General features: G+C 46.3%; 1 protein-coding gene across 2 annotated transcripts in view; it reads right to left on the minus strand.

Moving 5' to 3' along the window:
• Window positions 1–24,239, minus strand: part of LOC118425942 (carbohydrate sulfotransferase 1-like) — a 52,279-nt gene extending 28,040 nt beyond the window's left edge. Inside the window, exon 1 of one of the 2 annotated variants that reach the window (XM_035835112.1) lies at window positions 24,037–24,239. The gene's annotated coding sequence lies outside the window, so the exon portion shown is untranslated. Of the gene's footprint in view, window positions 1–5,041; window positions 5,237–24,036 lie in introns of those variants that run through there. The other variant, XM_035835111.1, reaches the window with a different exon arrangement.
• Window positions 24,240–25,798: the final 1,559 nt, after the last annotated feature.

The following is a 25,798-nucleotide window of genomic DNA, read 5'->3' on the forward strand; positions in this document are numbered from 1 at the left end:
GGTCCATTTATTTATCTTAGCAACGTCACAACGTGAGGCCACTCAATCTCAATAATGCGGATGACGTCTGATATTTTCCTGTCACATGGTCCAAGCTATTGGCTCTCCAAGTTCATGTTCGCAAGATGTGTCTGAGTAAGTTAAGGACTCTAGTGGGGCGCCATCTTCACGGACCGTGGCCCACACCTGGCCCTTGTGTACCTGAGGTGGTTCTCACCTGACCTGACGTCACTGTTACACCTGTCCACACTACCTGGCTAAGAACACGCGTGCGGTTAACTCTTTTAGACCGGTCTTTGGGGGGGGGGTTATTCGACCACCCCATTTTTTCGTTCTTTCAAAACGGCATGGTTCACGATCACCAAATTTGCTGAGTATTATGTACCAAGAAAAAAAAACGGTTTCGTATCGGTAACCCATCCATATGGGGGCCTGTTATGTAGGCCTGTTAAAAGGATTCGAACCTAGAACTCAGCAAGAAAGTCTTGAAGTCCACACCACATTCCCGCCTAGCTTATCCAGAAGTCCGGGAGAAGACAGATTTCCCACGCAAGTCACTCAGACAGAGAACTCAAGGACATACGTCAATGTCAGAACGGAAGGTCTTCCTTAAGGCGCGTCTTAAACCAGGGATGTCCTTGGGAGTAACCAGATTTAGTTACATCTCAAGGTGTCACCATCTGTCTTAAACTGTACCATTACAACAGTAAAAAAAGAAGATGTAGATAGCTATCTAGTGACTCTAGTTTTGTTTTGTTGCAACTCCAATAAAGAAGAATATGCTTGTACATGTTTGTAGCGTTTTCTCGCTATATGAATTCATGATTATTTCAAATCTGTCTGAATTTTGGACAGAAATGCTAAGGAATTAGAAGTTACCCGTTCTAGGACGAAGCATTTAGCTGCTTATAATCTAATGTATTGTTGCTTTGATCTTCCACTATAGAAGAACTTAAAAATCAGTTTTCATTTCATTTTGGTACCTCAAAATGTTGTATTATAAGAATCCGTCAAAATGATGTATTCCCTCGCTCATGTGCCAAAGGAGTTAGCTGTAGCCACCACGCCCTGGACTTTTTGGCTAATAATTGGCCAAGTATTTTTTTTCTTCTTCAGGAAACCCAAACGAGTCTGACAGACACCAGTACAAAGCTGAAAACCAAGGACAGATCTAGTAATGATTGTGCACGTGGATTGTGACGTTTTCGTCCTTCCGGACATCTCTGAAAATCACACCGATCCCAATATCTGTTTGTAGATTAGCCCAACAAGGAAGCCCGGTTGTCAGAAACCGTTACGATCCTCCGCCACAACCTCTGCTTGGCGACTTAATCGGCACAGTAGAGTTATCCATCCACACCTTACAACACGTGTAAGGTTTCCCGTCATGTAAGGAATGATGGCCTCGCGGGTCTGGAAATGGCTACAGGAAAAGGACGCGCATTTCCCGCATTCCTGCCCGCACCGCCCTGGGTCAGTAGGGCCGGCGGGGGCGGGTGAGAGGTCGGCCGACGAGGTCAGGTCGGTCCAACGCCGGCCCTCCCGTACTGCTTCACCGTCAAGGTTCAGTGGGGTCGGCGGGGGAAGATGAGAGGTCGTCCGAGGAGGTCGTGTCGCTCCACCGGTGGTCAGCGTTAAGTAAAGGGTACAGTCTTCTTGCTGAGAACGACGGGGCAGGGTTGTGTGTAGGGCACGGTATAAACTATAAGGCGGAGACGAACACACACACCCTCCCAACCGAGTTCAGGTACCCATTTTAATTAACACCTGACTGGAGTGAAGAAAGTCCGGTATGAGGAACACAACGTTCAGCCAGCAATACCCGAAATCAAGCCCGTGCCGTCTCCATCCCGTACCCCCCAGCCTAACCACTCCACCATCCGACGCCACACCCACACGGTCTCCAGGGTAAGGAAACTATTAGTTCCGCTCGCTGCTTCAGCGCGAGAAACGATTTTCTGGTGACGCGGGGTCGGCGACGGGTCACGGCGGGTCACGGCCAAGGGGATCTCCGAGCAGACGTGTGGCGAAGGAAATCAAGGTGGAGATCAAATTTAAAGAAAGACATTCAAGCCAGTGAAAGCTCTTGGCAAAGAAAAAAGCAAACCATCGGGATAAGTGGGGAAGTTCCTCCCGTGGCCTAAAACTCGCTTCTTCAGCGGTCAGGCTGCAAACCTAGGCGAAGCCCCATAAGATCCCAAAACCAGCCTCACGTGCTAGTCGGAAGGCGAAGTCAAGCAAAGAACATTATAAAAGCCTCTACTACAGCCACTCATATCAAGTGTAGTGGTTATGGCAGATAGCCTCTGGACACCGAGCTGGTGGTGGATCGAGTTAGGTTAACGACACGTAAAAATATACACAAATAATGCTAAATTAGCGTTAGGGAAGACTCTTTTTTAGGGGATTACAGTATATGATAGTCGTTTATGTCGCATTTTGATAGAGTCAGATATATGGAATAACTCTCAGGGATTCAGCCTTAACTTTATCTTGTCACAGAAGAGTTGCTTCCCGTCACCTGATAAGCTAAATTGGATTTTCCCTTCCCATGTGTCAGCGCGCCACCCAGACCGCGTCAGCCGCCTTTGACCGTGACCCCAACCCGAGGTCAGCCACCCCCGCCCCCGGGGCCTACCCCCCGGGAACCCTACACCCCCCGGAATGTGCACACAGCTATGTAGATCATGATGATCGTGACGACTCCTCAAGTTCATGCGTTTTACTTCCATGAGAAAGTTTAACGTGTGTGGACTCGAGGATGCGTCCGTCGCTTTTAACACTTAAGATTTTGTGAAATCTGTAATATTTGGTGGTACTGATTGGGTCCATTCAGTCGATTACTAGATGCAGATATCAAGACAGGGTTTCTTTTCTACGAAAAGCGCTTGCAAAAAAGACTCGGTAGTCTGTGTAATACAAACTCTGCTGTTACTGGCCCCTCCCAGTAGGCCGGTGGATGTTGGGCGGGTTGCTATAAGCGAGATTTAATCAGGCTAGAGACTCAGGAGCCATAATACGGCTGGATACCGTGCTACGCAATTTAACTCCAGCACTCCGAGCACTTTGATGTTGCAGTTCAACAAAAAGGTGCTAGGTGGTTCATTGTTTCAGCATCCGAAATCACGTGATTGAGACAAGGTGGCCAGTGGTCAGACGAGCCTATACTGTCACTGCTGATTACAGGAAATCCGACCAGACAGGTAATCTCGCTCCTCATCGATCAGGCTTTTGACAAAGCCGGATAGTTGTAAAGCACAGCCGTTTTAACATGTACAGCTGGTTAAATGAGAACCATTAAAGAAGGAAACAAAAGTAGTCAGCACTAATTTGAACTGCGGAAGAAAATTGTCACAACTAAGAAATGGTCGGCAAAACTGGGGATTTCTCAGTATGTGCAATGTGCTCCTTGGTATGTGTTCGGATCGGCGGAGAATAACTAAGATATCACCAAAGAGTGGCCGCGTGGGCCCTAGGCAATCCAATGGTAAACACTAGTACCGGTTTGACTGTAGATATGTAACAAAAATCACAGACATTTCATGGTATTATGACTCGTTGGAATGTGTTCGAGCCCACCCAAACGCCTGCAATCCGAGACTAACCCAGGTCAGTCACCAGAAACTAATTTGATGCAAGTTTGCCCTTCATTTTCATGATAAAAGAGACGGGGCGACCTCAGCCCTGAAGGTCAGCCGTCAAGGTCATCTGTCAAGGTCATCGCCAGGCAACAGCGACAGAACACAAAACGTTGTGGTACGGTGGATAGATTAAGGCGTAGGGCGCCTTTTTCATTGATATAAGATAAAGTGGGAGTCCATTTCTATTAGCTACTTCATCCCAAAATCATTTGCCTATTCATTCTTTCACGAGGCATCTTAGTACTAGTACATGTATGGGTAAAAAAAGGCATTCGCTTACACACTCCGTTACTCACTGTTGCATTCTTTCATTCTCTTACACTTGGCGTTTTTCCTAAGTGTCTCACTTGTACAAACTCGCGGCTGACTATCGCAAGAGATCACGCCTTGTAACAAAACCTTACAGTCGTTTCGCCACATCTGTAGCCTCTGCCACACGCAGTTCCGGTGTTGGTAGCGTTATTTTCCTACCTGCTACATTAGTAACGTTTTTGTTGCAATGTTATCCAACTTGGAAATAGCACCCCGTGGTCTGGTAACGTTCTAGTGACCAACATGTGCACGCAAAGCCGCTCCTACTAACAATAACGCCTTTCATTCAAGTGTAACAACTCTCGACATTCGGAGGGTTAGGCCACATTTATTCATTTCATTGGTTCCGAGCATTTTCAAGTGAAAATTTAAGAAGAAGTCAAGGAGAAAAAGGAGGGCTGAAAAGAAAAGTTGAACCTGGCTATATCCACCCCCTGAAACTGCGTGTACCAAGGTAGAGACTTTCATCTCAGACTTAACACCAAGCAGATGAGCATCGCTACATGCACCTTGCTTTCATGTTGAATGTGTAATTTTGAATGGTGACACAAAGCCGCTGCCCCTTGTACGATAGAACTTCAGCTGTAAGCCCTAAGCGTCCAACTTCTGCTCGTAAAATAACCCAACACACTTATCGAGAAGAGTGGGGATAGTCCGGTGTAGTTGGCTAACAAAACGCGAGCAGTAGCGAATCTTTCGTCTTCCACTGTCTCAGGAAAAGAAGTCGAACCCAACAAGTTACAGTTTAGAGTTAGCTTTTAGACTAGAGTAGATACATTCTATACTGTTCTACGCTATTTTTCCCTTTTTATGTTACCTGCAATTAGCCCTCGGGCAAGAATTTGCAATAAACTGTTATCATTAATGGTACTATCAGCTGGCATAAAAACGTCATACTTCGTCCTCAATCTTAGATTCCTCCGCTTTAATTTTCAAATACCGTTTAGCTTCAGTGCATCATTACGTGTTAGATCCAAGAACTAGCGAATTAAATTGGTGTGGCCTTATTTGTAACAGTGCCGCATGCAGGACGTGGCGAAAGGTCACCCTAACGAACACCGTTAATCTAGACCAGACCCGTCGGTTACCTGTGTGATCCGGCCCGCCGGGCTTGTCGCGGCCCTTCCCGGTGAACTGCAGACCTCGCTACATCCCACGGAAAACAAACTCCACGAAGGAAAACTTCCGAGATGAGGCCGGGACGGTACCGTGGTGAGGCTGTAGTATCGGCGGGACGGGTGAGGAGGCAGCCCGAGGACACCAGGAGCGCGCTGCGGTGACACACTAACGGAACGGGACGGAGTCAGGTGCGGCGACCTTCAGACCGCACGGCTACTGAGACCGTCTGCGGGAGGGTGTGGTAGGGGGTTTCTGTGCAACCTGTTCTGCGTCAAAGCCAGCAACGGAAGCTTCAATGTCCCTATTAATTAAAGGAATAAAGGAAAGACTACTTTCGTTGGGGAGTATACAGAAATATTGAGAAACGTAAGAATGCAGCATGGCACCAGTTTAAGGATAATTTCAGATCACTGTAAAGGTTTTAGAATACTGAATTCTAAAACCTTTAAGGACGGATCCATGATTCGGCATTTGCTGAACCCCCTCCAGGTCCCTTTACAGGCGCGTTGGGACAGTTGACGGGGTGAACGGCATTCAAGACCTCGGGCTATCTCCAAGCAGATGTTGGGTGGAAGATGTAACGTTTTCAGAATGCCGTACTTGACTGACATCTGTCATTAAATCTGGTCAGATAGGATAGCCCGGCAGCTAGAAAACGTTACAATCGTCCACACACCATCTGATTGGCGATAAAATGCGGTGTGTATAGTAAAGAAGTAATCTCCAAGCAGAGCCTACGGTAGCATAGGATAGTATCAAAAGCTGGCAGAGGAATGAGCCGGTCAGGAGTGTGTTTGCGACCGGTGCTCGTTTGACTCCCTTTGGCTGGCTTCACTCCTTGGCCAGCTTTAATACCATCTCATGGCACAGTGGAATCTGGCTGGAGACTAGTAAAGAAGTAGTGTTGTGTGTTTATAGGCCATGGATCGTAGATTTTGGCAAAATTATACAGGAGTAAGTGTCCACTGAGAGAAAACCGCGGGAAGGGTAACATTCCCTTGAAGCCCACAGTCGTGGCTTAACTCTCCTGACAAAGTATTCTTCCTATATTTGGTTAATTGTACTGTAATTTCTGTCAGCGTGGGCCGGTGTGGGGGTTGGGGAAGGTTTTTTTTAGCTGTTGCCATATCAAAAATGTAGCCAACATGTCGCAGCCATACATCAGTCCCTATAAGCATTATTAAGTCGCCTAAGAACGTCCTTAGCAACGGACCGTGCGCCTGACTAGGACAGACAGACGAGCCGCGGTGCTGTTTGACCTTACGTGACCTTTACGTCAGTCATGACTTCTTATTACTCCTTCGTTGAATCCTCCAGACTTATGCTGCCATTTGCAAGTAACTCGCCACAAAAAACTATCTAACTTACAAACTAACTAACTTAGAAACTGAAATCTTCCTGCACTACATTTTCAACGCAGCTACGAAAAGTTAAAAAGAAAGTGTCGTCAGGTTTGAGCAAAGTCAGGATTTCTCACGGGCTCCATCATCATTATCACCTTAGGGGGGTGAAGCGAACCGAGCAATGATCGGTACCCCCTCTGCTATCAGGGTTCAGCGTGAGGACACGGACTGGGGTGTCAATAAACTTATACTTATAGATAGCGAGAAAATCATTTGTTCATTCGTTCTTCCCTCCTTCTTTCAGTGATTCTTTCTATCATTCAATGGTTCGTTCCTTCCTTTCTTTCTTCCTCCCTCCCTTTTTTCCTGTCTTCGTTCTTTAATTCATTCAGCCATTTATCTATAATACATTCACTCAACAGGAAGCCTTCCCCTATCCCGATGTAAATGTAATAGATCTAGTCACTACATTCACATTGTGTATATTGTGACGCAATGTGCAGATTACATGCATTGGCTCTTCTCTGTTTTTAAAAGTTTTATGGACGACTACAATCATCACAAAAACGGCAACACATCACAAGAGTTGGAAATGGCTTCCTGATTAAAAACGTACAAATGAAAGAAAAAAAAATATTTGACCAAACTCCAACCGTGTGGGTTGAACAGTAAATGTTGGCGGACAGCCAGTATGGGGGCTATATTTAGGCCTCTTTGCGTTGATGCTTTTTAAGACCTCAGCATTCATCCTGTGGCTAAATGAGAACTAGTTAGCTGGACCAACCTTGACCGGGTCAGTCCTCATCAGGTATCCCCATCAGACCATGGCAGGGCTTCAGATGCCGGCCACGCCCTTTGCAAGTTCACGGTCAAGATGAAAAGTTATCCAAACACCGTGACAGGACGCGTTCTCTTTTCGATACGTGTGGCAGCTTCAAGTTCAACGTGCTCGACTGAAGGATGTAGCTTTACCCAAACACAGGACCTCCTTCCATTTAACGTCCTTTCCGAGGGTGTCCTTACAAGTTACAGAAGCTAGGTACAACTCATTTTCACCTGCGTCGAGTGAAAACGTTTTCCCAATATGCCTTACACATTACTGGGTTTCGAACCCAGACCCTTTTGATTCCAAGCCTAACCACAAGACCACACTTCCTTCCCACCACAAGGACTCTGTGACTCGGTCAGTTATCAGTGGACACTCTCGTCGAATTCAGGAAAACGGGACTGACCGACTAAAGAATTCTCCCATACCCTACATAGTGTGTCTTTTAAATGCTAAATGTTTCTAAGGATTTCCGTGTTGTTTTTTAGATTATCGCTACACGATGCACGTTTCATAAATGTCAAAGATTTCAACTGTTATTGCAACGTTTTGATATACAGTTGACTATAAGATAATGAACTACATTCTAGAACTAGTGCTGTATTGACTACGATTGTTGTAAAGAATCCGCACTTCAGGTAACATGCTGCAAGGGATTTCTAATGAACCATTCATTACCATCATCATCATCATCACTAAAGGACAGACTTAAGGTCCCGACCACGCCCAGTACAAGTTCACGGTCAAGATGTAAATGTTACCAAAACACGACCCTGTCTATAAACAACGTACGGCAGCTGTTTTCTCGTTTTTAATGATACGAAAGAAAACATTTGGCCATCATCGCTGTTTAAATCACAGCTAGTGGTGAGAACAGGTACATGACGGCACAGGCCTCCCCTTCTCCCAATGGGATGACACGTCAGGACGAAAAGTTTGCTGTTTCACCGCCCAATTCGCTGTTGTAAAGGATTGTCTTTATCATTTCGGATGGTGATGTAGTATACATAGTATTTACAGGTTCAATGTACCGGGGAAATTCCCCTTGTCGACAAACGCAATAATCTCCAAGCAGATCCTACGTTGCCATAAGATAGTATCACTATGTTTATACCATGTACTTGCAATTAGCCCTCGGGCACGAACTTGCAAATAAACTTCTTCAGTATCAATCAAAGCTGAACAAGGAGTATAGCCGACCAAAGGGAGTCAAACAGGGACTGGTCCCTTGTTGACCTTTGGTCGGCTATACTCCTTGTTCAGCTTTGTTACTATCTTATGGCAACGTAGGATCTGCTTGGAGATTAAAACACAATGAACATTATTACTGGTAAACCACGGCTTAACGTCCTGTCATAAGGACTGCAACCATTTATAGTAGTGTGCATGTCGGGGGTGAGCGACAAAGCCAAGATTCCAACTCACAAACTCACAACCTCTTGGTTGACAGAAACAGGGTTACCAACCAATGGACTAGGCGCTCTAATAGCCATACTTCCATTCCTTGGGGTAGAGTAAAAGGTGAACGGACAATGTCCGCCTGAGTCTGTGTAAGTGGGGGTGACCAGGCATGCGGAGTACGGGCGGGTTTAAGCACCGTTACCGTAGTCTCTACAAGACTGGCTAATTTACCAGTGGAGTTTTGCTACCAGAGAAGTCGGCCGGCCGCACAGCCAACGTTCCGGAGGGGGAACAATAGGACGCGGCCACATAGGTCGTGCGATCGTCGTACGATCGCTAACTTCGGGCATTTTGTGGGACAAAAATGTACGTCTCCTGCAAAGTTCAACTGTCTTGGTACACAAAATGCTGTTTTGGGTCCATGTCATTGTGTCTGGTTCTGTCGGCCTGCTTGAAAATCCTATGGTATCAAGATCGTCTGACGATCGCACGACCTATGTGACCGCGCCCTAAACTTAGCATGGACTGACTTCCCTGGCCTATTTCACGAGTTTTTGACACAAATTCTACTATTCTCGTACCCCCGTAGGACGACCTGCTGGAGGCTACATGCGGGTTTAAGTACCGTTACAGTAAGTAGGCGTACAGGCCCGACTGTTCACCAGAAATAACACTATTGTAGGTGCTGACGTGCGGACCAACGGAGGGAATAATTGGGTAGGGAAAGTCAAACACAGACGGACAACTTCAAGGGAGAACCAACAACAGACGTCTGAGCCGTGTGTGTCATCTAGCGTTCAGTAGCACTGCTTCTGTGGCTGGGGGTCGGGGGTTCGAATCGCTGCACATTTTTCTCTCTCCTACTGGTAAGGGTTGCAGTCCTTATGACGGACCTCCTCAGAACGGAATGTTGTGATTCAGAATATGACCAATCGACTTGACGTAACCTCGCGTCAGTAAGTTGTCAAAAAGTGCCATGAAGCACCATGTGTCCCTTTATGCTCCATAGTAGGCTCTCTGGGCCTTTTTCTTTTTGGGGCTCATAATACACTTTTGCTGTTTTTGTTTTTTTTGTACTGGGTCGCTTTTGCTGCTGACCGGGGGGAAAAAGGCCTAGAGAGCCTGCTATGGAGGCTAGCATCCCTGTTGATTGTACATGTATTACTGTTTAAGTTAAAAGTAAGAGTCCTTCTCACACCAGATAGTGCATAAAGCGCCGCTCATCCCCACTCCAATCGCCCTCGGGCCACACATCTTCTATGTGAGGTCTACAGCAGTTTGTAGTTACTGTGCAAAACTGGTGTGCCATTTAGCCTAGAGGCGGTTCACCGGTTAGAGTATGCGAAACGAAGAAAGATGATCTTTGTTTTGCCCCTGCCCTCTCATCGTCCTAACTTCACGCCCATCTCCCCCGTACACCACACGTACAGCATGTCAGTAACGGTTTACATAGTGGGCTAATTAAACCGCTTTGTTACGACTCCGGCCGCGGCGTCACCCACAACACCACTCTGCTGTAAGTGATGATGTAGTGATGGATGTGTGTGGGAAACAACGTCATCTGAGATGGCACACTTCACCCCCTATAGCTTTACTCAGGGTGTTTTGGGACCCTTTCGGTCTCAGAGAAATCTCTCTGTTTTTCTCTCTGTCTCTTTCTCTCTTTCCCTTTCTTTATCTCACTCTCTCTCCCTCTCCCTCTCTCCCTCTCCCTTTCTATCTTTCTCTCTCTCCCTCTCTATCTTTCTCTCCCTCTCCCTCTCTCTATCTTTCTCTCTCTCCGTCATTCAGTCTCTCTATCTTTCTCTCTTTCTCTCTCTCTCTCACTCTCTCACTCAAACATACACACATGCTCTTTCCCTCTAAAACACTTGCTCTCTCTCCGATCCTACCCCCTGATAAACAGCTCGAACTTCTTTGTATGTTGAAACAGAATGAGAAAAGAAAAATGAGAGAAAAATAGAAAAATAATAAATGATAAACATTAGAAAGACCATACATGCCATGGCATTTCAAAGGTTACAGTTCCCTTGCCAAAAGCTCCAGCACTTCGTATCGCCTTTGCAACCTGCTACTAGTCAAGACTGGATATGTTTATTTTGCATTTCTGGCTGTTTGTGTGGCGACAAGACGTGCCGTCTAAAGTTAACGCCAACACAGACGCTGTTCAATGGAGCATAGCTGGGTGGGTCTAACCTATAGCTAGTCTTCAACATTCCTTTGGATAGTTAACAGAAATAGAGAATTATGGAGGTATTTAACTTACAGGAAGGGTCAGCAAGAAAAACGTAATGATTTTGCCTTTTAATATCTGCTTGGAGACTAAGTCGAATCTTTAAGTCCAGAAAAATGCTACTTGTAACGGGTTATCACGATTTGTGCTAGGTCCTTGTAAGTTATTAGTTGGTCAGCTTACGGCTCAGTTTCGCATCTTGAACATGATTCAAGACACTGAGCTTAAGGCACAGTTCCACGTCTTGACCATGATCCAAGACGCGTAGATACCTGTGTCTGTGCACCTGTTCTGAGATATGTTTTACAGCATCTGATGTGTCATTGCATTGTCAAACCGCTAGGTGGCGTCTGACAAGTGTCGTTCTGAGGGTGATTCCATTCTAGACTTCAGGGAGGGGGTGTTTTAATGTTTTCTTGTCGGTGAACAAGAAATACAAAACATGTGCAGTAGAAAACTGAACGGTACCGTTGTAATCTACAAACTCAGGGACTGGCAAACCCCTCCCATATTGATGGCAAACATGCACAAAAACATTTCTTTATCGTCCTTTTCGCGTCGAAATTGTGTCGAAGTGTAAGAATTCAGAATTTGTAGCCTCTGGTTAGAGTCTGAAAATAAACGTTCAGAGATATGGAAACTGGATTAATGGTCAGATGTTGTACCACTTCCAAAATGAACAGGTTGTCTGTAGACAGGAAATCCCCGGGGCCCGTGTGTGTGAGTGTGGACAGTGGCTTCACGCCAGTATCAGCACCACAAAACTCCCAAATCAACTCACCGCGCGGTTTAAAGATCGCCGTGGATAGCGAAGGAAAACACGGCGCGAAGTGGGACTATGGCGGCCAAGTTTCTGTTATTCCATTTTGAGTGTTGAAGTATTCTCCAAGCAGATGTCGGGATGGAAAATTGCAAGGTTTTAGGACCCCCTGGCTTCTTTATATCACCCCACCACCCTCACATTAGGCGCGATTCGATCATCGACGAGTCTGCGAGCACTACATTACGAGGAAGGGGGAACTCTGCCATTTCTTCGTCGGCATCAGGGTCATGCCTCTTCGTAATTCAGAGCTCGCAGACTCGTCGTCCGATCGAATCGCGCCTAATGTGAGGGGGGTATTAGCAGCCACTGTGCGACCTCGGCTACATTGTCATAAAGCTTTAGGATCCCCCACTCCAAAATCTGCTTGGAGTTTGTGTTTTGAGATTTAGCATATTAGTGGACGGACTGACATCCCCTTTCCAAATGTCAAACCAGAGGCCAGACTGTAAGGTCTTATCGACTGACACCAGAAAGAACCCCTACTCTACTCGATAAGTGCGGCGGGTTCTTTAACGTGCGTCAGGTGTGGCTCTCCACAGAACCTCCATTTAACGTCCCATCCGAGAGAATGTCCTTAACCAAAGCCAGGCACTCGTTTTCACCTGTCAGTAGAGTATGGAAAAGGTGTAAAAGCTTCTTTTTATTGCACAACATAGGGGCCTGCTGCTAAAGATTCGAACCCAGAACCTTTAGCTTCAAAGTCAGCAACCCTGCCCACAAGACCACCTTGCCAATAGTACCAAAGGGCGAACGTGCCAAACTTCACGAACTTCGACGGAAGTCAAATCGAGTAGATCTATAGTCAAAGTTAATCTCGCGAGCTCTAGAGCGAATTTCTTTTTCCTTCCTTCTCTTTTCCATCATTTAGCTCTACTTTGGTACCTTCTTCCTGTTCTCCTTTCAACTTTCTTTACTCTAAGACTCTTTACCCCTTTCCAGTAGACAGCGATCGCGCTGCGCTCTCCTGCGACCTACGTAGATAGGATATGTGTTACAACCTTCGCTATCACACTGTCACTGGGTATATCATACAAAGTGTGACCGAGAAAACAACAAAACACAGATAGTGTGAAAAGATTCGTTTTCCATACAATTCGTTGAGCGATATGTCAAATTTTTAGGTCGATAGAGAGCGCGGTGAGAGTGCCGTCCTAGTGGAAAGCGGGTATTAACGAGGAAATGGCCCAAATCCGCAGCTATATCCACAGAACAGCAATAGTTTGTTTCCTTTGGACTACTAAAAATGTCTTCCTCTCTTTGTGATATCAATTCATTGTTAGGATATATAAATATCTGCTCTCCAACAAGATCTCTTTAGTGTCACTGACGAAAATACCGGATATTGTCTAAAACGTCTGACCATTTCCAAAATCATATCCAGTCCTTTTTCACGTATCGTACTACCAGGCGGATGTCTAACCTTCTCCAACGTGTTACGTCGCAATAGTCTGGCCCTGATTTCCCTACAACCTGCCCCAGTCCCAGCGGTCCGTGTGGGAGGTTGGCCCTCCCCTTGACCGCGTGTCCAGACTTGTTAGTTTTCACAGGCCGCAAGTCAGACCTGACCTCTGGGGTCTTAAAACGGTGGGACGAGACCCGGAGGTCTCCTGTCATAGCCTGGACCCCAGGCCTCGCTGCAGCCCAACCTCTGGACGCACTACTTCTAGCGGTGGGAACCAGACCCGGATAACCCTCCTTCCACTGAGTTACTGCTCCGGAGCGAGTTTCCACCACATATCACAGGAAACACGGCGGTGCGGTTTTATGCCACACAGGCCAAGTGTAGTGAATCTCCACACAGACATATAAACACACAGCCGCACACACGTGCCCGCGCGCGTACATACAAACACACACGCATACACGCACACAGACACACACAAACGCAAGCACGCACGCATACACACACACACACATGTACAGACACACGTACAGACACACGCACACACGCGATCGCGAACGTATACGCACGCATGCACGCACGCACGCACAGACACGGTGCTGACGCAAATGTATCTATACCGTGGGCTGTTTACACTTGAGCTGTGCGCGTCAGCCATCTCCTAACCCCTATCCACATACAATTGATATAGAGGTTCTAATATAATGCTTAACCACAAATATCCGGAAATACAAACAGACGGACAGACCCACCAAAAACAATAACTCCATTTTTCACGGAGGAAACAAGTAGTCACCTACATATATCCGGGCTATATCATCTTCCTGCTTGAAGCCTGCTTCTGTAAAACGTTTTCCGTGTCGTATCTGTTATGACAGTGTAACCGGGCCCGAGTAGGGGGTTACTACATGAACTATAATGGAGAGATTACCATTCCGCGGGCTCCATTAACGACTACCTGCTATTCAACTCAAACAAACTCGGCGCTCTGGGGATCATAGGAGGCCATTGTGGATTCATACAGAAAAGGGCAAAACTGCAACATTCGGTAAAGTGTTTACTGTGGCACTTTGGGAGGTACACGTCGGTGTGGCAAAGTCTTTTCTGTGGCGTCTCAGAGGATCTGTGTTCAAGTTCTGTGTCGCTTTTGTTTTAAGTTACACTTTTACAGATGGGTGGGTCGTCAATAGTTGCCTTTATAAGTCTGATTCAGGGCCCTGTCAGAGTCGTCATACGACAGTTTTGAGACAACTCATTTAGTCTTACGAATCTGTCTTTGGACAGAAACGGTAGTCAAATATCATTTGCTTGTTGACAGTGCGTTCTTTCATATTTTACACACAAAAAAAAGTCGTGTGACGAATGGATCGCCATTGTGTGTCTTGTTGTGTAACGGTGGGGTCGTGTGGGGTAACGGCAGAGTGTTCGGCTCAGAACCAAGAGGTCCCGAGTTCAAACCCTGCCGTGTCACCTATGTTGTGCCCTTTGGAAAGGCACTTTGCACGACTTTCCTCACTTCACTGAGGTGGAAAATGGGTACCTAACTTCGGTTGGGAAGGTAAAGGGTGGTAGGAGGAATGGTTTGGACTTCGCCTTCAAAAACCAGTCCCTAGACAAAGTGGAAAACAGCCCCTATGGCGTCAGAAGGCTATGGAACTTTACCTTATGTCTGTCCTTTATATGTGGCAACGTCAAAATATCAGACAGTGCCACATTGTCTTTGTCTGTCTTTAAGCAAATAAAAAAATGGATCGCCAGCTTTATGTTCTCAGGTCTCTTAAATATAAATCTAAAAGTTTACATTGTGAGTTGTGTCGCTATCTTCTATGTGCACCATACACATGGAAAACATAGTTTGAATTTTGAATAGATGCAGAAATCAAAACGAAGTTCAGCCTCTAAAATTAGATGGCCGTAACGTAGTGGTAATTTGTAATTGTTATGTATCAATAGACCATTCATTCACCCATGAGATATCGTTTGTCCATTACCCCAGTTGTGACAACAGGCGGCGGTGTTTATGTCAGGACTGTGACGTACTTGAGCCATGACTTCTGTCAGAGTTTTAGATGTCTCAGAAAGCTGATATGATCCTGGTTTCGTGATCTGCGCCTGCTGTTAGGTTCTTTAGAACTAAAGACGAGATTTCCTTCATGTCTTGAGACAACTGTGTATCTTCAAGACTTCAAGTTAGTTGTGGCCTCAACAACTTTTCTTAAAGTATTGCGAACCCGGCCCGGTAAACTACCGCATGACATACACCAGGTTTGTACTGAAGTAAAGAGTGCAAGCTGCATAACCGGACAGATTTAAATTGTAATTGATCCACTCATACATAGAAGGGCACCTACTCTTTTCGATATGTGTCCTGCTTCCTTTAACGTCTAAGGTGTGGCTCTCCTCAAACACGGACCTCCATGCAACTACTCTCCAAGCAGAGGTTGAGTCGCGTAGATATAGTAGTAGTCGAAAAAATTACAGAGCCGTAAGAGGAGCGTACATGAACGTCCTATCCGAGGGACGGCCCTGGCCGCAGTCAGGAACTCAGTTTCACCTGAGTGAAGTGAGGAAACTAGTCTTTAATGCCTTCCCCAAGGGCACAACATCGGGGTCATGTCATGTGTTTTGAACCAAAGACCTCTCGGTTCTGGGTAGAACGCGACTCAACCTCTGCTTGGAGAGTACATGCAACGTCCTATCCGAGGGACGGCCCTGGCCGCAGTCAGGAACTCAGTTTCACCTGAGTGAAGTGAGGAAAATAGTCTTTAATGCTTTTCCCAAGGGTACAACAATTACATCGGTGTCATGTCAGAACGGAATGTTTTGAACCAGAGACCTCTCGGTTCTAGTTTGAACACCATAGCCGTACCTTAATAAGACCTGACATGCTTCTTATATCAAGTTCTTATTGACCAAGACACGGGTTTAAGTCACAGAGTCCTGACGATAACAACCTCCCAGCAAGCCTTAAGACCTGCCACAAGACATGACTCAAGTCAAGACAAGACGCGATCTAAGTCTTATCTCCAGGACACAGTTTGAGTCCGGACTTAGAGATAGACATTCCGTGGATCATCATTTATTAGACAAAGACTTAAGTTGGACAAAAAAAGTCGGAACTTTTTGTCCAATTGTCGTGTGCAAAATTACAAGTCAACATTGCTTCAGTACACCAGCTAGACAGCTTGGCCGAAGATAGACGAAGATGGAAGACTTATGTTGATGGCATTGCTGCCCCTTCGGCCGGTAGAGCTATGGGACCGGTGAGGTGAGGTTGCTTCAGAAGGGGCAATGAAATGTTAATTCGGATCATCATTCCCCACACACTAAGACTAAACACCTACCAGCAGTCTCATATCACAAAACCAGGATCACATCAACTTTCTTAGACATCTGAAACCCCGACAGAAGTCCTCAGCTGAGTCTAGCCACAAACACAGGCCGATGCTGGTATGTGTAGCGCAACAAGACCTCGCGTCATGATGACAGTTCGGGTCCATCACTGCTACAGAAATCCCGTATGATAACCTGTGTCTACTGCGACTTTACACCCCACAGTGATGATATGTCTCCATATGTCACAGATCGTCCATGTAACTTAGCGCTACGTATACAGTTATTCTGTATAATAACCTGTGTATAGAGCGACTTTACACCACCCACAGACGATGACATGTCTCCAGATGTCTCAGATCGTCTATGTAACTTAGCGCTACAGATATTCTGTATGATAACCTGTGTCTACTGTGGCTTAACACCACCCACAGACGATGACAGGTCTCCATATGTGTCAGATCGCCCATGTAACTTAGCGCTACAGATATTCCGTACAACAACTTGTGTCTACTGCGGCTTTACACGACCCACAGACGATGACATGTCTCCAGATGTCTCAGATCGCCCATGTAACTTAGCGCTACAGATATTCTGTATGATAACCTGTGTCTACTGTGGCTTAACACCACCCTCAACCGATGACAGGTCTCCATATGGAGGCCTTTTACTGATATAGAAAGTACTGATCTGTCGTTTTCTCCCATGCCGGGAAGGACCTAGCCTCCATAGCAGGCTCTCTGGGGCCTTTTTTTGGCTCGTGATGCGCTTTTGCTGGCCGTTTCTCTTTGTTCTCGGTCGCTGCTTGCTGACCTTTTCTGGAGGCCGGTAATCAGAAAAGGACAGCAATCAGCGACCGAGTACAAATAGAAATGGCCAGCAAAAGTGTATTATGAGCGAAAAAAAAGGCCCCAGAGAGCCTGCTATGGAGGCTAGGAAGGACCGCTTCTCTTATAAATAACCGTGTTGGTTTCTTTAACGTGCTTAACATGTATGTCCCGTCCACAAGGACGTCCCTAGGCTAGGCTTAGGGTACTCATCAGTTACACCTGAGTAGTGTCAGGAGATATGTGTCAAGTGTCTTTTTCCAAGAGTACAACATTGTCATTCAGGCCTGCTACTAGTGCCAGGGATTCGAACCCAGAACCTTTAGATTCTTTGTCAACAACGTTAACAAGAGACTGACCCACACCATGTACTCCACCTGCACACTCCTGTGCCAAAGAGACTTAAGTCGAGAGGTAGTTTCATGCACTCAGTTGAAGCGCTCAGTAGCAGTGCAGAGTCTCAGAGGATGGCCATGTGGCTCCAGACTGCACCACACAGTCTTGACATCGCCCCGAAGGAATCTATTCCTCCAAGAGCAGAGGAGGCATGGCCAACCTGGTCATGTCTCAACCGCCTCAGAACAGGCACAGGAAGATGCAAGACCCTCATGGCAAAGTGGGGTCTCAGCCCAGATGGACAGACTGCTTGTGACTGCGGGCAGGAGCAGACTATGAAACACCTTCTTGTCTGCCCTCTCATGTCCGAACCATGCACCAGGGAAGATCTGGAAGCTCTGACCCCCAGAGGAAGGGGAGCGTGTGGAGTACTGGAGCAGGAAAGTATAGTGATGACACGAAAGAAGAAGAAGACGTTAACCCTTCCCACCTTACCTCCACACCATCCCTGAGCGATGACATGTCCCATATTTCTCCGTCCGACTGGAACCATATTTCACCTCGCATCACCTTCAGTCCAGATGCCTGCCGTCCCTGGTGAGGGGCAGGCCAGGCTTGATCAAAGTCTTAGGCAAAGATCAGACCGATGTTTATTATTCCGAGAACTCCGACTTTACTCCGAGACGGGCACAGAAGCTCCCAAGATAACATCCCAAGACGTCTGAATTCTTGAAGAAATTCTTAAGACGATTTATCCTGGCGCGACGCCCGGTGGCCGTAAGGTGAGGTGGAGGGATTCACCGAGAGATGACGGATGTGTTCCTCGGGGGGAGGTGACAGAAGGCCCGTACAGTATCACTGGTGACACTCGCTCCCGGGTGGCAGGATTCACCGAGAGATGACAGATGTGTTCCTCGGGGGAAGGTGACAGAAGGCCCGTACAGTATCACTGGTGACACACGCTCCCGGGTGGCGGCATTCACCGAGAGATGACAGGTGGCTCCCTCGGGCTAAGGTGACAGGAGGCCCGTACGAAAACAAGGTCCCCACGGTGAAACACGCTCCATGGTGACGGAGAATCACCGAGAGATGACAGATGATTCCACGGGCTGAGGTGACAGGAGGCCCGTACATAAAAGTGTCCTCACGGTAACACACTCCAAACTACATAGGCAAAAAGCGCTATTTAAAATTAGGTCTACATTATTTGGGGACATTGCATCCTCTGGAAACCCCAAATCTAGTGTAAGGGCGAAAAAATAACACACACCAGGGAGCAAAGAGTCAAGGTTTCAAAAACGAACATGTCATGAATGTGACAAGAATAGAACTGACAGAACTATTAGTAGAGCCCCTGGCCAATTAATGCTATAAAATACGAAATATTTGCCCAGTTAAAACGTTAAAGTTCTTTCTTTCTTTTTCTTTCGTCGATGAAGATTAGACATCCAGGTAATAAGATACGCCAAAAAGCAACTGGCTATGATTTTGGAAACAGTCAGACGTTTCAAACAACACCCATTGTTTTTCGTCAGTGAAACAGGAGAAAACTTGCTGGACAGAGTTAATATATCCTAGCTGTGAATTGATATGCAGAAGAGATCTAGTTGGAAAACAGGTTTATCCTAACTATGTATTGATATGCATAAGGCGCAAATTCTTTTGAAGCAGAGGTAAAACAAGACACGACTCGCTTTATGCTTTATAAAGACTTAGGACCTTTGACTCGTCTCTTTGCCACATTCATATTCCCCTGGCTGTAGCGTTATTGTAGCTTTACCGGAGTGTTGTTCGGAACGAAGACTTCGGACCTTTGACTCGCCCCTTTGCCACACTCATATTCATAACCCAGCGAGATATTCCCCTGTCTGTGGCGTTATTGTAGCTTTACCGGAGTGTTGTTCGGAACAAGCGAACAGCTGGCCTGACATGAAGCCAATTTTCTAACCCAGGGCGTGAGACAAATCATCGGCACAGAAAGGACGTGACTGACTGACAGGTTCTATTCTTGTAGCCTGCAACAGGCCTTCCTAATGCAATGAATTTAAGTTCATCTTTCCAATATAACATTGAAGTAATGACCTTTATTTTATGACGCCACGATAATCGATTTATACTACACGGCCACATCACACGTCACGGGCCCAGACCATCTCTACCCACACCCTGCAAGGGAAGATCAACGGCACCAGAAGCAGAGGGAGGCCACGCAGGAGACGGGGAGACGACATCGGGGACTGGACAGGCAGCTATATAGCTGTCTGCACCCAGAAGGCCAAGAACAGGGAAGGGTGGAGAAGACTTGTGCTGGAGGCAACCATGGTCCCCGACCCTCCTGATAAGGATGGGATTAGGTGGGGTGAGTGAAGGACACACACCTTATCCCTCATTGCAAACCATAATTACCACACGGAGGCTTGTATCCTACGGACTCTTGTTCTCCCTCTTTGACTAAGATTTGCTATGTTTAAGCTATCGTAGTTAGCCTGGTGGAGACTACACATCTTGGAAAGCCGCCGAGTTTTTTTTCTCTCTTTTCTCTGGGAAGTTTTCCAGCTTAGCCGGACTTGTGACGACCCCATCTGTCTGGAGAAGTCTTATCAGGGTGGAGACAAATGAGTTGTTTCCGGTGTTAGCGGATCTGCAGGTGTGTGGGCAGCCTGGTCTTGTGGTTAGAGCTGCTGACTTGGGATCGAAAGGTTTAGGGTTCTAATCCCAGTAGGTCCCAACGCCGTGGCCCGTGGGAAGTGCACTTTACACGTATTTACTCAATCGACTAGGTGGGAATGAGTACCTAGCTTCGGTTGGGGACGTCCTCTTGGAAGGGACGTAAAGCTAGCCGGGGTGCCATGTTTGGGGCGCTGTGGCATCATGTGGCGCAATCGGAAAGAAGTATGGCCAAACCCCAGAGGTCCCCGGTTCAAAATCGCTGATGTGTCCCAAATGTTGTCCACGTATGTCCTCACTTCACTCAGGTGTGAATGATAGTTACCTAGCCTCGACTAGGTTCGTCCGTCAAATAGGACGTAAATGGCGCTCCCGTGTTCGAGGAGAGCACACCGGTACCCCTGGCGCAAGCGCGTTAAAGAACCCACCACACTTATCGGAAAGAGTAGGGGTCCTTCCTGGTGTGAATGTATCAAACCTTACAATCTGGTCTCCGGGTTGACATCTGTTATGTCAAATGTGGTAAAACTAACTAAATAAACATACCATGTACATGTACACGTAAACCTGAAGATCCAACCACATACAAAAACAGTACGGGTCGATCCCGGTGGTTCAAATCTAACAGACGGTTCTTCACAGCATGCACTCACTGGTGTGTTATGCTTGAAAGCGGTTCACCGGTCAAGTGAATTCGCAAAGCAAAGCAACAGTTTACCTCCCTACAGTATCTGTACCAAACCCACATGGGAAAACGTGACATTTTTATAGTTTCTCAATAGATTTATCTTACTTCCACTGTTCTTTATTATAAGAGGAGAGGGTGTTAGATAAGTGTTAACTAAAGACAAAAGGGGAACACATACAGAAATCTAACTCCAACCAGACAACAGCTTGGCAGGCATGTGGCGCGGCAGCAGCTGGTTTTATTACACTGATGACCTGTCATACCTAACCTTGCACATCTAGATGTAAGCATGGTTTTAAAGCTATCATAGTCAGGATGCCCCTATACTTGATGGATTCCCCTCTAATTATCATGGAAGATCATCTGTGATTGTAGTAATCACAATACAATTCTAAACGTTCTTCGAACACAAAAGTACACACGAATCAAATGTACCACTGTCGCCTTCTTCAGGATTAATACTGATGACCAAGTTCGCCTCTATTTGAATATAGCCGGTGACCAGTGCTTGTTGTTTTTCAGTCACTGTTTATACTATCTGCATTCCGTATCGTTAACTCGTTACTTGTAATTAACACGGAACCAGTATTTACAGTAAACTGTTTGAATACTTCATTAAAGCAAACGAGGAAAAGAATTCCTGCCCCCGAGGCTACATTGCATACATTCTTAGGTGACAACACTTGGGTTGAACGCTTTCCGTTTGGAACGTTAGGTAAAGGTAGTCCTATAAGGTTGTACAAAACCTATTTCCCTATTCTATTCACTTAAGTTCGGTACAAAAATTCATATTCTTAATGCAACTAGACAAACCATCGCTCATAAAACATATCTGCTCTTTTACCTCAAGGGTAACAGAAAAAGGAGGATCGGAGAAGCTGAATCTATCCTACGCGCGAAACGATAGTGATAGTTTTATTTTCTATTAACTATGTCTCTTCAACATGTATAGTTGTGACCTGTACTTAGCCCAGTGTAGCAAAAATGTGCAATAAAGGTCTTAATGTATCAATTAAAAGAAACAAGTGTCTAGGAGGCCCAATTAACAACGTACTTTCTTCCATCAGTGCTCCCACATGGTAACGCATACTCGGAGGCTTACAGTACAGAACACGATTCAAAACAGACAAGACAGTACAAATATACAAGCAGTATCTTGATTATCGCCACGTTCCAACCTCGAGAAAATTCGAAGTGAGTTTGCTACATGTAGATAACACTTGTGAACACTTTTACCGAACCTCAGTAACAACTTTGACTCTAACTCTAAGGGCGCGGCCACATAGGTCGTGCGATCGTCGTACGATTTTGATACCATACGATTTTCAAGCAGACTGTGACATAACCAACGTTTACCACCGAGAAGGATCCAAAACAGCCTTTTGAGTACCAAGAGGATCCAAGAGAGCTAAACTTTGCAAGGCACGTACATTATTGTCCTCCGAAGTGCGCGAAGTTAGCGATCGTAGGACGATCGTTCGACCTATATGTGACCGCGCTCTAACTTGACGTTTGATAATGGCTTCGTATTGCAGTTAAGACATCAACCCGACACTGTTATTTTATATCACAAAACGTGGAAAGCAACACTACCGTGCCACCCACACAGTAGTCATTCTACAGACGCTACAGAAACGGAGCCAAGAAAAGTTTGTTGTTCTTTACCCGTCCGCTCGGTCCAACAACAATTTGCCTGCACCTGCACATGTACTTTTCCGTTCCAGCGCACTTTAAGGTAGAAAACTTCAACAAGAAGTTCTGGTAAAGAAACTAGACGGTCGGGAGTTTTAGTCGTAAGAAAACTCGTTTGTGGTCGGGGGCTGCTCTTCGTTGGTTGGGAAGTGGTTTGGAGCAAAGTCGTGGATGGGTACAGTGTGACAGGCTTAAATTTCCCGCTGGGAAAACAACTTTAGCAAGCAAAAGTAGGGAAACTAATAGCAGGCATCACACTTGTCAGTACTTACCTAAAAGCTGCCACGAAACGCCGGGGCACACCACATCTTATACGTACTCTCACAGACCGTTCTCCCACGCAGTGTACATGTGGGTTTAACTCTAAACGCTCGCAGTACCTATCCTTTAAGAATTCGAAGGGAACAACTTCAACGAGACAGCCATACGGTCCCGAGAGAACAGTTTGAAGACTAGGTAGTGCACTTGTCAGGACTTACATAAGAGTTGCAAGGAAGCACCGAGGCTTGCCACATATTGTACAAAGTCATATATTCTCACAGACCTTTGTGTCAATGTACATGTCGGGAATGGCGTAAATGGTAGAGCGTTCGGCTGGGAACCAAGAGGTTCTGAGTTCGATCCCCACCGTGCCCGCCCCGGCGTTGTGCCCTTGGGAAAGGCACTTTACACGACCTTCCTCTCTTCACCCAGGTGTAAAAATGGGTACCTGACTTCGGTTGGGGAGGTAAAAGACTAACTTTACCTTCTGTCTGTACCGTGTATGTGGCACTGTTAATATAAGTTACAAAACTTGAGTGCAGTGCCATATTGTCCCCGTCTGTCCAAAAGCAAAAATAGAAAAAAAAAATGTACATGTGGGTCTAAACCTCGCGCATGCACCTGTGTCTTGATCCTCAACCTCAACAAGACGACCAGAGCAGGCTAGGGACACACAGATGGCAGTTTGAAGCAGGTAGTTCACTTGTCAGGACTTACCTAAGAGTTGCCATGAAGCGCCGAGGCTCACCACACTTCCATTTATTCCCACAGAACAAGACCTGGCTGCCAGTGTAGGTCTAACAGCTCCCATGCACCTGTACCCTTCCCATAGCCACAGCAGGAATGATACTTCAGCAAGACGGTTAGAGGAGAGACACTAGACCGTTCTAAGTAGGAGCTACGCTTGTCAGGATTTACCTACGAGTTGAAACGAAACGCGGAGGGCGGGTCACCACGTGCACATATAATCCCGCAGAACAACTACATGTCTACCAGACGGACTGTAGGTCTAAACGCTCATATGCACCTGTACCGTTACCTTTTCTGTCCTCCAGGAAACAAACTTCAACCAGACGGTAAAACGATGTACGCTAGACCGTTCTAAGTAGAAACCACACTTGTCAGGACTTACCTAAGAGTTGCCATGCAGCGCCGAGGCTCTCCAGACTTTCCTGCAGACCCAGCGACTGTTACGAAGGAAAGCCTCCCCTCTCGTACTCAGCGCCAAGGCCAAAACCCCAGGAAGGATGGGCGTCCACTTCAAGGGGCCTTCTCCCAAGACCTGCACCAAGATAAGCAACCGCGACTTTCAACCACGGGCCTAGGCGGCGCGCGTTTCCTCTAGGGTCGGGACGGTGCTGGAGACTCGCCCGGGGATGGAGCACGGTTGCCTAGCGACGGGGAGGTACGTTTGAGGCTGTGGAGGGGGTTGTGGGGTAACCACAGGAAGAGGTGGCATTTGAGGTTTCCTGGAGTAGGTGCGGACTAGAGGGTCTGAGAGGGGCGGATTGGAAGCTTGCATGAGCTCGAGCGAGACGATGATATTATAATCATAAAGCGATGACTCTTGCTCGTACGTTGAAAAATGTATCACGGTGACTCTGCATGTATGTGTCTGGTAAAATGTGTTGAGGAAAACGTCTCGTGTAACTTCATGTGTGGCCTAAGGTATGGTAACGGTAGTTCACCTTTGTCCGCGAGGAACCTATATCCGCTGTATTAATATTTAACAACAGTGTATTTAGAGATGACCTAAGGTCTAAGAAAAGTCGATGGACGGTGGCTTCGGCAAAATGTTCGTAGGCAGGACGTCTCTCAATACACTGGTTGTTAAATACAACGGATATAGGTTACCCTGCGGATAAAGGTGAACTAGCATTATACTGAAGGTTGATACTACCACGCGCGGTATATATGTATATATATAAAGTCCGTATGAGGCGCGCATGGGAGTATTTGCCTCCATCAGGCCCCACAGGTCGTTGTAAAAATAATAGAAATTGGACAAACGTAAAAAGGTAACATGTCAGGCGAGTTACTAGTACTACTACTCCTCGGTCAGCTAACTCATCTGCCACGTTATGTATCTATATTTGTCCAATTTGTACTATTTTTCCCGCGACCTGTGGAGCCTGGTAGAGACTAAGAGCTTCATACGCACCTCAAACGGACTTGAATATATACGCATGTGTGAACCCACCTTTAGGCTCGCCGCGAACTTAATACGTACAGCGAACTGTAAATTAATTTACAAATCATGTGCCGCCCACGACCTCTGGGCATCCGTCATCCCTGACGAAATGTCACCTCGCTTTCGTGGGACGTTACGCCACAGCAAGTACATTCTATGGATGACATCCTCTGCAGACTGCGAAAATAATGCGATAGGGCGGAAAAAGAACAAGATGGGTGAAAAAAAAAAAAACAAGATGGTTACATTTTCAAAAATATGCGCCATAAAGTCGTGATGACTGTTGTAAAAAGAATTAAAGGGACAAAACTTGGTATAAGAGCCAACGAGGCATTCAAGACATGAACTGGTGTGGTAAAAGTGACACTAGTGTGGTAGACTGGCATCACCAACAAAGTTGGTAACCACATTGAAATTTCATAGATTCCATATTGGTGTCACTTTACCAACTATCCAATAAGTTTCATTTCTACAACTACAGTCCTGGGTACCTCACAAGTGTCACTTCTACAAGTACAATTAGTAGGCTACAGCACAATATATATGCTGATTTTGGTACTTTATCGTCATGTTGACCATCCCTGCAGAAAAAAAATTTTGTTTCTCTGAAATCAGGCGAAAATTAATGCGCGCGCTAATGTCATCCATAAAATTTACTTGCTGTGGCCTTACGTCGTCAAACTTGCCCATGTTTAATACCGCG

This window comes from Branchiostoma floridae, chromosome 11, assembly GCF_000003815.2.
Source record: "Branchiostoma floridae strain S238N-H82 chromosome 11, Bfl_VNyyK, whole genome shotgun sequence".
NCBI classification, from domain to species: Eukaryota; Metazoa; Chordata; class Leptocardii; order Amphioxiformes; family Branchiostomatidae; genus Branchiostoma; species Branchiostoma floridae.